General features: G+C 51.5%; 1 protein-coding gene across 34 annotated transcripts in view; it reads left to right on the plus strand.

Annotated features, from left to right (window-relative positions):
* Window positions 1–2,798: 2,798 nt before the first annotated feature.
* The window catches only part of LOC121285233 (poly(rC)-binding protein 3), a 171,305-nt gene continuing 161,907 nt past the window's right edge, over window positions 2,799–12,196 (plus strand). For 29 of the 34 annotated variants that reach the window (XR_005944614.1, XR_005944615.1, XM_041201560.1 and 26 more), the window contains exon 1: window positions 2,799–2,940. The gene's annotated coding sequence lies outside the window, so the exon portion shown is untranslated. The remainder of the gene's footprint in view (window positions 2,941–12,196) is intronic. The other 5 variants (XM_041201545.1, XM_041201548.1, XM_041201546.1 and 2 more) reach the window with 4 other exon arrangements.

A 12,196-nucleotide genomic window follows, 5' to 3' on the forward strand; every position in this document is an offset into this window, starting at 1 on the left:
CAGTGTACTATGGCAGAAAGGTCTTAGGCAGCGACCCTTCCCCATTTGCGCCTTTGTGGCAGCTGCCCCAAGCTTAACTGTGTCCCTCAGCACGTAGTCCTGGACCTTGGAATGTGCCAGTCTGCAACACTCGGTCAGGGACAACTCTTTGCGCTGGAAAACCAACAAGTTTCAGGCAGACCAAAGAGCGTCTTTCACTGAGTTGATGATCCTCCAGCTGCAGTTGATGTTTGTCTCGGTGTGTGTCCCTGGGAACAGCCCGTAGAGCACAGAGTCCTGTGTCACAGAACTGCTTGGGATGAAGCTCGACAGAAACCACTGCATCTCTCTACAGAGCTTCTTCGCAAAGACACAATCTACAAGGAAATGAACAACGGTCTCTTCCCCACCACAGCCACCTCGAGGGCAACGTGCAGAGCGGTTCAGACTCCTGGCATGTAGGAAGGATCTGACAGGGAGGGACTTTCTCACCACCAGCCAAGCTACGTCTTGGTGTTTGTTGGAAAGTTCTGGCGATGAGGCATTCTGCCAAATGACTTTGTCAGTCTGCTCAGGGAACCATCCCACAGGATCCACCCTCTCCTTTTCCCTCAGGGCCTTTAAGACGTTACATGCCGACCACTGCCTGATGGATTTGTGGTCAAAGGTGTTTCTCTGCATAAATTTTCCCACGAGGGACAAGTGGTATGGCACGGTCCAACTACATGGAGCATTCCACGGCAGCGTGGCCAGACCCATCCTTCGTAACACTGGGGACAGGTAGAACCTCAGCATGTAGTGACACTTGGTGTTTGCATACTGAGGGTCCAAGCACCGCTTGATGCTGCCGCACACAAAGGTGGCCATCAGTATGAGGGCGATGTTGGGCACGTTTTTTCCCCCTTTATCTAGAGGCTTGTACATCGTGTCCCTTTGGACACGATCCATTTTTGACCTCCAGATAAAGCGAAAGATAGCTCGGGTGATCGCCACCACACAGGAGTGAGGAATGGGCCAGACCTGCGCCACGTACAGCAACAGTGAGAGTGCCTCACACCTGATGACCAGGTTCTTACCCGCAATGGAGAGGGAGCGTCGCTCCCACTTGCCCAGTTTCCTTTTCACCATAGACACTCACTCCTTCCAGTTTCTAACGCATGTCCCGGTCCCTCCGAACCATATCCCCAGCACCTTCAGGCCGTCAGCCCTGACAGTGAAGGGGACAAAGGATCGGTCAGCCCAGTTCCCAAAGAATATGGCCTCGCTTTTCCCACGATTTACCTTGGCTCCCGAGGCCAGTTCGAACTGGTCGCAGATGTGGATAAGTCTGTGCACCGACAGTGGATCTGAGCAGAAGACGGTGACATCGTCCATGTACAGGGAGGTTTTAACCTGAGTGCCTCCACTGCCTGGGATCGTCACTCCTCTTATGCCCAGATCCTTCCTGATGGACTCAGCAAAGGGTTCTATGTAACACACAAAATGACAGGGGAGAGAGGGCAGCCCTGCCTGACTACAGCACCAACTCTGTTTCTCTCGCCACAGTGGCTGCCGGAACTGCTGAGCATTCACACCATCTTATTTCAGACTCTCTTTTCAGGTTGCACAATGTGCTTTTAAAACAGGACTTTCATCATTAATAAATCAAAATAAACTTGAGCTTGGGTTTTATCCTCCTGTACCCTCTCAGCTTTGCCAAGGCAACTAGATGCAAACAAGGTGCTTTTGGAGAGTTTACATTCAGAGTTTTGAATTGTGACCATGGCACCATCATGACCTCGCCTTCTGATTGGTCGCCTGTGAACCCTGTGACCCTTGCAGCATGGCCTTTGATTGGATGATGATGGGCGGGAAGCGGAGGATTGGTGCAATCCGGGTCCCCTGATGCGCCTTTGGGCCAATGGGAGCTGCGCCTCAGCCCAAAGTTCACGTTTCTTGCCTTGCCTGCGAACGGATGGCCCTCAGATCTAGCCGCGCCCTAAGAGGCCTGCCCCACACGGTGGGCAGAGCAGCAGCCGCCATTGCTGCCTTTGCCCACCTTTCTGCGGTTGGGGCTCTCGGTTGGCTGGCTACGATGGGTCACGTGGGTTTAACGCCTCCGCTGATTGGCCGGCTGGCCTCAGCTGGTAACGTTAATAGGCTGGGTCGGGGGGGGGGGGGGTGGGCACCGCTGTCGTTGATTGGCTGAGGGCGGGGGAAGCCGATGGTGATTGGCATGCTCGGAAACGGCCATGGTGCAGCTCACTGGCCGAGGGCGGGGCGCGGTGGTGCTGATTGGCGGTCCTGGGGAGCGGTAGCGTTGGTTGGTTGATAGGGGGTGGAGGGGTGGTGGGGGGGGGGTGGAGGCCGAGAAACGGCGGCTCTGATTGGCAGGAGCCTGGGAGCGCCCGCGCCGATTGGCAGTTGCCGGGGAGCGTCGGCGCTGATTGGCGGGGACGGGGAGCGGCTGGGCGGCCGGTGATTGGCCGAGGGCGGGGCGGCGGCGGTTGGGCTCGCGCATCCAGTGCCGTGCGGCGGTTAGTGCGTCTGGCGCCCAGTCTGAGAGGCGACGGCAGCAGCAGCAACAACAGCGGCTGGTGGGCGGGCAACGGCTTTTTTCCCCCCCCCCCTCCCCCCTCACTAAACCTTTCCTATTCACCCTCAACCCCCCCCCCCCCCTTCCCTCCCTTCCACCCCTGCCCCCCCCACCCCCAAATCCTTCACCTCTCTCCTCCGGTCTCCCTCGGTCCGGCCCTCGTTGCCCCGAAGGGACGCCGACTATTGTTCCCACCGACCGGCTCCATTCCCCCCCCCCCCCCCCCCTCCTTTCCTTCCCCATCCCCCCCTCCCCTCCTCACCCCCCCCCATTATCCTTCCCCACCGCCCCTCGGTCCCCCTGGGTGGGGGCTCCCACTGGTCCCTCACCTGTTTGTTCCCCCCTCCCTTGTTCCTGACACCGCTCCGGCCTGCCCTGGACACCCGGTAAGTTTCAGACATGAGTTATGGGGAGAGGGAGGGGGGAGGGGTCTTGAGGTTGTGGGTTTCTATTTTAACAATGATTCTACATCACTGCCCGCGTGTTTTTGGGGGGGGTCTCCCCGAGCGCGCGTGTTTTTGGGGGGGGTCAACCCGAGCGCGCGTGTTTTTGGGGGGGGTCAACCCGAGTGCGCGTGTTTTTGGGGGGGGTCAACCCGAGTGCGCGTGTTTTTGGGGGGGGTCAACCCGAGTGCGCGTGGTGGGGAGGGGGTCAACCCGAGTGCGCGTGGTGGGGAGGGGGTCAACCCGAGTGCGCGTGGTGGGGAGGGGGTCAACCCGAGTGCGCGTGGTGGGGAGGGGGTCAACCCGAGTGCGCGTGGTGGGGAGGGGGTCAACCCGAGTGCGCGTGGTGGGGAGGGGGTCAACCCGAGTGCGCGTGGTGGGGAGGGGGTCAGCCCTAGCGCGCGTGTTTTTTGGGGGGGTCACCCCGAGCGTGCGTGGTGGGGTGGGGGAAGGGGGTCCCCCTGAGCGCGCGTGTTTTGGGGGGGTCTCCACGACTGCGCGTGGTGGTGGGGGGGTCTCCCCGAGCGCGCGTGGTGGGCGGGGGGGGGGTCTCCCCGAGCGCGCGTGGTGGGGGGGGTGGGGGGGTTGGGGGTGGGGGTCTCCCCGAGCGCGCGTTGTGGGTGGGGGGGGGGGTCTCCCCGAGCGCGCGTGGTGGTGGGGGGGGGGTCTCCCCGAGCGCGCGTGGTGGTGGGGGGGGGGGGGGTATCCCCGAGCGCGGGTGGTGGTGGGGGGGGGGGGGTCTCCCCGAGCGCGCGTGGTGGTGGGGGGGGGGGGGGGGTCTCCCCGAGCGCGCGTGGTGGGGGGGGGGGGTCTCCCCGAGCGCGCGTGTTTTTTTTGGGGGGGGGGTCTCCCCGAGCGCGCGTGTTTTTTTTTGGGGGGGGTCTCCCCGAGCGCGCGTGTTTTTTTTTGGGGGGGGTCTCCCCGAGCGCGCGTGTTTTTTTTTGGGGGGGGGTCTCCCCGAGCGCGCGTGTTTTTTTTTGGGGGGGGGTCTCCCCGAGCGCGCGTGTTTTTTTGGTGGGGGGAGTCTCCCCGAGCGCGCGTGTTTTTTGGGAGGGAGGGGGCTCCCCCAGCGCACGTTGTGGGGGGGGGTGTCTCCCCGTATGCGCGTGTTTTTGGGGGGGTCTGCCCGAGCACATGTTTGTGGGGTGGGGTGGGGGTCTCCCCGAGCGCGCATGTTTTGGGGGAGGGGGCTGGTCTCCCCAAGCGCGTGTGTTTTTGGGGTGGGCTCCCCGAGCGCGCGTTGTGGGGGGGTGTCTCCCCAACCGCGCATGTTTGGGGCGGGGGGAGGGTGTCTCCCTGAGAGCGCGTTGTGGGTGGGCTGTGGTGGGTCTCCCCGAGCGCCCCTGTTGTTTTGGGGGGGGGGCGGTGTCTCCCCGAGCCCCCCATGTTGTTGGGGGTGGGTCTCTCCGAGCCCCCCATGTTGTCGTTGGGGGTGGGTCTCCCCGAGCCCCCCATGTTGTCGTTGGGGGTGGGTCTCCCCGAGCCCCCCATGTTGTCGTTGGGGGTGGGTCTCCCCGAGCCCCCCATGTTGTCGTTGGGGGTGGGTCTCCCCGAGCCCCCCCATGTTGTCGTTGGGGGTGGGTCTCCCCGAGCCCCCCATGTTGTCGTTGGGGGTGGGTCTCCCCGAGCCCCCCATGTTGTCGTTGGGGGTGGGTCTCCCCGAGCCCCCCATGTTGTCGTTGGGGGTGGGTCTCCCTGAGCCCCCCATGTTGTCGTTGGGGGTGGGTCTCCCCGAGCCCCCCATGTTGTCGTTGGGGGTGGGTCTCCCCGAGCCCCCCATGTTGTCGTTGGGGGTGGGTCTCCCCGAGCCCCCCATGTTGTCGTTGGGGGTGGGTCTCCCCGAGCCCCCCATGTTGTCGTTGGGGGTGGGTCTCCCCGAGCCCCCCATGTTGTCGTTGGGGGTGGGTCTCCCCGAGCCCCCCATGTTGTCGTTGGGGGTGGGTCTCCCCGAGCCCCCCATGTTGTCGTTGGGGGTGGGTCTCCCCGAGCCCCCCATGTTGTCGTTGGGGGTGGGTCTCCCCGAGCCCCCCATGTTGTCGTTGGGGGTGGGTCTCCCCGAGCCCCCCATGTTGTCGTTGGGGGTGGGTCTCCCCGAGCCCCCCATGTTGTCGTTGGGGGTGGGTCTCCCCGAGCGCCCCTTTTGTTGTGGGGGCATGGAAGTGAGGATTCTCCCCGAGTGCAGGTGTTGTTTTGGGTGCGGGAGAAAGAGATGGGTCTCTCCGTGTGCCCCTGCCCGGCTTTGGGGTATGTGGTCTCCCTGTGTGCTATTATCCCATCCCTGTGTTCCTCTGATTGGTTTAGCCACTTGCTCAACTCTGAGTGCACATTGGACAATGTGTTTCACTTGTCAGCGCTGCTCATTTGTGGCACTGGCTGTGTTGTTCATGTCTCATCTCTTGTATGAATGACATTGAAGATTCCATGTGCGTATTGTGAAGCTGTGTCCATTGAGCGAGAAACATTTTTTTTTCAGTTCCCAATGGGGCTTTGATTGATGTATGCAGTTACACAAAATTTTTGTGCTAATCTTGAGTGCCTCCTGACAGATGGGTGTGTGACTGTCCTGTGTCTTATTAGCCATGTGTGCACATGGAGTCTTCAATGTCATTCCTATTGGAGTTGAGACATGAACACACACAGAGCAAGTGCCACAAATGAGCAGCGCTCACAAATGAACGCATGGCCCAATGAGCACTCAGAGCTGAGCAAATGGCTAAATCAGGTAGAGGCACACGGAGATGGAAAAAAGATCTCTTCCTTGCACCCGGGGCAGGACCACATGGGGTACATTCTGTGCATTTGATTGACAGTTATGGTTAGATTAGCATACATTGTGTTGGGGGTAAATTCGGCAACCTAATAACAGGAATGGCAAAACTATTTGAGTAATTTAAATGTGATTCCACGTGAAAGTAACAAAGTTCAATCGGGCTTCTTGTAGTTATTTGAGTTTTATTGGTAAAAGTAAAGGACAAGCTCATCTTGCAAAGACTCTAAAGGTAGGACTATTGACCATTTCTAATCTTCATTTATGCAGTTATTAAATGTTTACTGAATATTACAGTCAACAAGTGGCTCTTTTGTTATGTTTGTGTTAGCAGTTGATGTTTAATCGTGCCAACTGAGCTGGTTTTTCCCTGAATTGCTGGTAAAGTTCTGGCAGTATTATTGCTCACTTGAGGCAGGAGGGCAGTGCACAAAGGCATTGGCATGTCCTCTGAGCATCGGGTGACTGAATTGGCTTCCAGGAGGTTATGAAGTAATGTCCCAATTGTAGTCAATACAAACATTCCAGAATGCAGAGTGCTCCTCATGACAGTAATTTCATGAGAGTAGCTTAATGGCAAAGAAAGCTGACATGGTGAGCCTGTAATGTATTAAAATAAATTTGAGTGTTTTACGGGGAAGTATGATTCCACAGGCAGTAGCAGCCCGCTAGAGACTTGCTTAAGTAGCCATTCTTCACGTGATCCTGTGCAGTGTTGGGTTGCAATTGGGTTTGCTTATTCCTTCATCTAATGTTTTCATGTCCAGGATTGACTTTTCCTCTCCACTGCCAAGGGATGTTGAGGCCAGTTGTAGTGTCATGACCATGTTAACTGCATTTAACTAAATCAGTAGAAGTTGGGGACTGAACTTGGTACGTTTCACGGTCTGTGCATTAGGTGGTATGTTTACCCACTTAACTATCTGAGAAATCAGCTTGATTCCTGAAAAACCTCCCATGTAATGTGTGCCCTTGGCACACCTATTTGAATTAATTACAAAAATGTCAAGGTTCATTGCTAACCTGAAAGTGGTCGATCTTAGCACTCCTGAGACTGCCAACGTATTGTTGTATGGCACTTTAATACTAGTCAACTACATGTTACTACTGTAGCAACAACTTGCATTTATATGGATCTTTGACCATTACAAAGCATCTCAAAGTCCTTGATGGGAGCATTATCAAAGAAAATTTGATATTCAGCTGCATTGAGATACAGGGACAATTTGAGAGAACTTTTGGTCACAAGTTACGCACATATGAATGAGGAGCAGGAGTAGGCCATTTGGCACCTCGAGGCTGTGCCATTTGGTAAGGTCATAGCTGATCTGATGTGGATGTAGCTGACAAGGCTATTTATTACCCATCCCTAATTGCCCTTGAACTGAATAGCTTGCTAGGCCATTTCAGAGGGCAATTAAGAGTCAGCCACATTGCTTTGAATCTGGAGTTGCATCTGGGCCAGACCAGGTAAGGATGGCTGATTTCCTTCTGAACCTGATAACTTTTTGTGACAATCGATGGTGGTTGCCATGGTCACCGTTACTGAGATTATCTTTATATTCCAGATTTATTTATTTAATTTAAATTCCACCAGCTGTCATGGTGGGCTTTGAACCCATTTTCCCAGAGAAAAGCTTGAGCTCTGTATTACTAATCCAGTGGCATTATCACCATGCCACTATCTCCCCTGCACTCCCTTTTCTGCACCCTCTCCATTCACATCTTTCCTAAAGTTTGTAGCTCAGCATTGGTCACCACTCCAGTTGAGACCTAGCCAAAGTTTATCATAACTTCCTTTAGTATTTGCCTCTCTTTATGAAGCCCAGGATCCTGTATGTCTTATTAACTGCTCTGTCAACATGCCCTATCACCTTCAATGTTTTGTGAACAAATAACTCCAGATCCTTCTACTCCTGGACTCTCTTTACAATTGTACCCTTAATATTGCTTCTCCTTGTTCTTTCTACCAAAATGTATAACGTCATATTTCTCTGCATTAATTTTCATCTGCTCTGTGTCCATCTGTTTCACCAACCTGTCCATGTCCTCTTGAAGTCCATCACACCTTCCTCCTCTTTCACAGTATTTCCAAGTTTGTGTCATCTCAAAATTTTGAAATTGTGCTCTGTATATCAAAGTCTAGGTCATTAATATATATATATACACACCAGGAAGAGCAGTGGTCCTAACACCAGCTTCTGGGGAACCCCATTATAAACCCCATCTGTCCCCGTTCCCCCATCCGAGAAACGGCCAGTTGCCGCTATTCTGTTTCTTGTCCCTCAGCCAATTTTGTTTCCGTGTTGCTTCTGTCCCTATTATTACATGAGCTTCAGTCTGTTGTGCCATACTTTTCAAATGCTCTTTGGAAGTCCATTTGCACCATATGAACAGTATTATCGTCTTAAACCCTTTCTGTTACCATATCAAAAAAAGGTCAATCAAGTTAGCTAAATATGATTTGCCTGTCACATCTGTATTGGATTTCCTTAAATAATCTACATTTGTCCATGTGACAGCTAGTTAGTTTTATCCCTGATTATCATTTCTAAAGACTTTCCCACTAGGGAAAGGTTAAAATGGGCTGGCTTATACTTGATGGGCTTAGCCCTGCACACTTTTTTGAATAAGGGTGCCAAATGAGTAATTCTAATCCTCTGGCAGCACCCCTATATCAGTGTGTGGCACTGGAGATTGCCACCTTTAAGGCTCTGCTTGGTAATTTCTTTCCCAGCTCCCTAAACTGCCTACAGGACCTCATCCATCTTCTGGCACCAGGGAGGTCACATATCATCCAGAATTCACATCTCTAGCTACAGAAATGTCTGTAGAATGTCCTATCACCACTTTGCAATTTCTGTCTGCTGCCCCAACGCAACGCCACCCCCCCACCCCTGTATAGCTGTGCCAGTCATGATGCCGTGAACTTGGCTCTGCCTGCAGTGCCAGAGGATCCATCAATCTTGCCAGTGTTCAGAATTAAATTGGAGGAATAGAGATTTTTGAGGATTGTAGGATTGGAAGACGCTGCACAAATAGCTATGTAGGGATTTGAAAACAAGGATGCAAATTTTTAATTCAAGGTGTTGTCCAGGTGGTAGCCAGTGTTGCCCAGAAAACACTGGGAGTGATGGGTGAAACATGGCATAGTGTGAGTTGGGGTAGGGGTAGCAGAGTTTTGGGAGAAGTGACTTTTACAGAGGGTGGAATGTAGGATTGGTGATTCTGGAGGTCACAGAATCACAAATGAGGTTAACAGTCACAATTTGTGCAGTAATGGGGGATGAACTAAGCAGATGTTGGGCACACTATTGGAAAGAAGGAACAAGCCAGCTTTCGTGATTGTTCTTGCAATCATATACAAAAAAAAAATTGTCCCTTTCTCCTAGTTTCCATCCAGGTTTATTGAACATATAGACAATCATACTAGCCCCTGAGTGTTCCTTCACGTGGTGAGAGTTCTGAATTGTTGCCCTCTTTTTTTAAGAGAACCCTCCACTCTTGGGAATGCCAGACCACCCCAAATCCCAAGCTTCCACACGATTCACGTGAACAAAAGAGTTGAGATGTTACTAAGATATAAATGACTTGGATGGAGGGACCAAAGGAATGGTGGCTAAATTTGCTGATGACACAAAGAAAGGTAGGGAAGTAGATTGTGAAGGGGATGTAAGGAGGCTATAAAGTGACATAGGTTGTGAGTGGGCAAACACCTGGCAAATGGAGTATAATGTGGGCAAATGTGAAATTGTTCATTTTGGCAGGAAGAGTAAAACAAAGCTTATCTAAACGGTGAGAGATTGCAGAGCTCTGAGATTGAGGTATCTGGGTGTCCTAGTGCATGAATCACATGGTTAGTTTGCAGGTACAACAGATAATTAGGAAAGCTAATAATGTTATCATTTATTGTGAGGGGAATTGATAAAAATAGCGAGGTTATACTTCAGTTGTGCAGGGCATAGTGAGATCACACCTGGAGTATTGTGTACAGTATTGGACTCATTTAAGGAAGGATGTAAATGCGTTAGAAGCAGTTCAAAGAAGGTTTACCAGACTAATACCAGGAATGGGCAGGCTGTCTTGCGAGGAAAGGCTGGTCAGGTTCAGCTTGTATCCACTGGAGTTTAGAAGAGATGACTTGATTGAAACCTTTAAGATCCTGAGGGGTCTTGATGGGGTGGTGGATGTGGAGAGGATGTTTCCTCTTGTGGGAGATTCTAGAACTAGGGGTCACTCATTTAAGACAGATGAGGAGAATTTTTTTCTCTCGGAGAGTTGAGAGCCTTTGGAACTCTTTCCTCAAAGGCAGTGGAAGCAGAGTCTTTGAATCTTGAATTAAGCCTTTAAGGCAGAGCTAGATAGATTCTTGATTAACAAGGAGGTTGAAAGGCTGTTGGGGGTAGGCAGGAATGTGGGGTTGAGATATCATTCAGACCAGCCATGATCTTACTGAATGGTGGAGCAGGCTTGAGGGGCCGAGTGGCGGCGGCCTCATCGTTTGTATGTTAGCTCATCTAACCATATCAACCTATTCTTCTATTTTCTACCTCGTACCTATATAGCCTCCCCTGATATTGCTAAGGAATAAAATCAAGACAGGAAGGATGGACTGATTTTAGAGGATGATCTTGTGCATCACTGTCATAGTTTCTTTTCACACAATAGCTCCTTTGTGATTTCTGAATAGATCACTGAACTCGACACAGGGCCATTGAAATTTGGATTGAGACTGATTGCCCAAACTCCATTTCACAACGCTGCTAGCACGGAAACATCATTATTTTGCACAGTTTGAATTTGTGATTAAAAGGCCGTTGTGCCAAACAGTTCCCTCCATTTACAGAGTTGTGATCAGTACTTCCTTGAGTATTTCTGAAAAAAGACATTTTGTCAAAGCTTTTTCTCTTGCACTCATCATGACAATCACAAGAATGTCAGTGGAAGCATTTGCGTGTACAGGAACCTACATATTATTTACGGGGCTCTGTTCTTTGCAGACGGAATGTGTACACACATTGTGCTTGTTTTAGCTAAACAAAATAAGTAATAGCCATTTGCTGGTTCATTCCTCAGGGCAATGCCTTGACCAATCAGAGTCAATCTGCCTGGTTTAAAATTTCAGCAATGCTTGGCAGTTAACTGTCGGCCACCATTAACTGGTGCATTCCCCATGGAAACACCTCTACCAATCAGAGACCACTTACCAACAAATCAGCACTCTCTTCTCATACAGTTGCTTCCCCTGACGTTGCTATTCTTGCGTTTGTCCTGATGAGTGCAAGATGAAAGGCTTTGACAAAATGTCTTATTTCAGCAATACTCAAGTTTTGTATTACTGAACGACTACTTCTTTCTTGGTCGTGTTTCTGCTTTTATTTTTCACTATTTTGACCACGTTTTGGTTGCTGCTCCAGACCCAAGTCCATCACTTCTACTTCTCCATTTCTCTCTCTCGATTATTCTTATCTATTGACCCCTCTTGCCACATGTCTCCTTTCTACCGTCCAAAGACCCCAGTCCTTCAGCACTCTTTTTTTTTGTCCCTCTACTTTTCTGTTGCTTATCCTGCCTTGATGTCCTCTTAAAGAATCCAACAGATTCTCCTGGTGCCACTCTTGTCATCCTCTGAAGGGCAGCCCACTGAGATACTTGTCCCTGTCTCCTGACAGGCAGCAACCCCAACCTTTCCACCCAGCGTTCCTGCTGGGCCTAATGTTGCCAACATCCTTTCAGTCCCACTCATCACTTCCAGTACTGATCCTGTGGACTGTCCCAGTGGATCGGCTATCATTGCCACCTCTGGATCTCCTTTCGGAATGTATGTTTGCTTTTGAACAACGTCCTTACCATCAATGAGTTTATTGTGAATGATCACATTGACATCACGGTCTTGATGGGGACGTGACAGGGCTTGATTATACCTTTTGCCTTAATAACGTTTCCCCATTTGTCTATTCACCCACTTGCCTTGTTGAAATCATTGTGTTGTTCACACCCAACTCCAAATCACACATTGGCCTGTCTCCCCTACTCCCCTGGCAATTTCTCCTGAGTGTCTCACCTTGTTTTACTCCTCATGGCTCTCATTTTAAACTTTTGACTACCCACCCAGCTATCATACCTAGCTCCTTGCAGATATTTACTCTCCTTTCCTCCCTCAGCCTCTGCACCAAATGACGACTACTCAGTAATTTCAACCTCCATCTCAACTCTTCTGGCTCTCTTATCAGAGTTCTCTGACCACCTTTCCTCCCTAAATCACCTTCCATATAAACTGTCCTACCCATTTCATAGCCATCCTTCAATTTGGCCATTCCATTTGGCCTTGCTACTTCCATGGTACTTATCATCTCATTTCCTGTTTCACATGTCACCAATATTCCCCAACATTCTCCCAACCCACTTCTTTCTGTTTCTGCTCCTGGGAGA

The sequence above is a fragment of the Carcharodon carcharias genome, chromosome 12, assembly GCF_017639515.1.
Source record: "Carcharodon carcharias isolate sCarCar2 chromosome 12, sCarCar2.pri, whole genome shotgun sequence".
Taxonomy (NCBI): Eukaryota; Metazoa; Chordata; class Chondrichthyes; order Lamniformes; family Lamnidae; genus Carcharodon; species Carcharodon carcharias.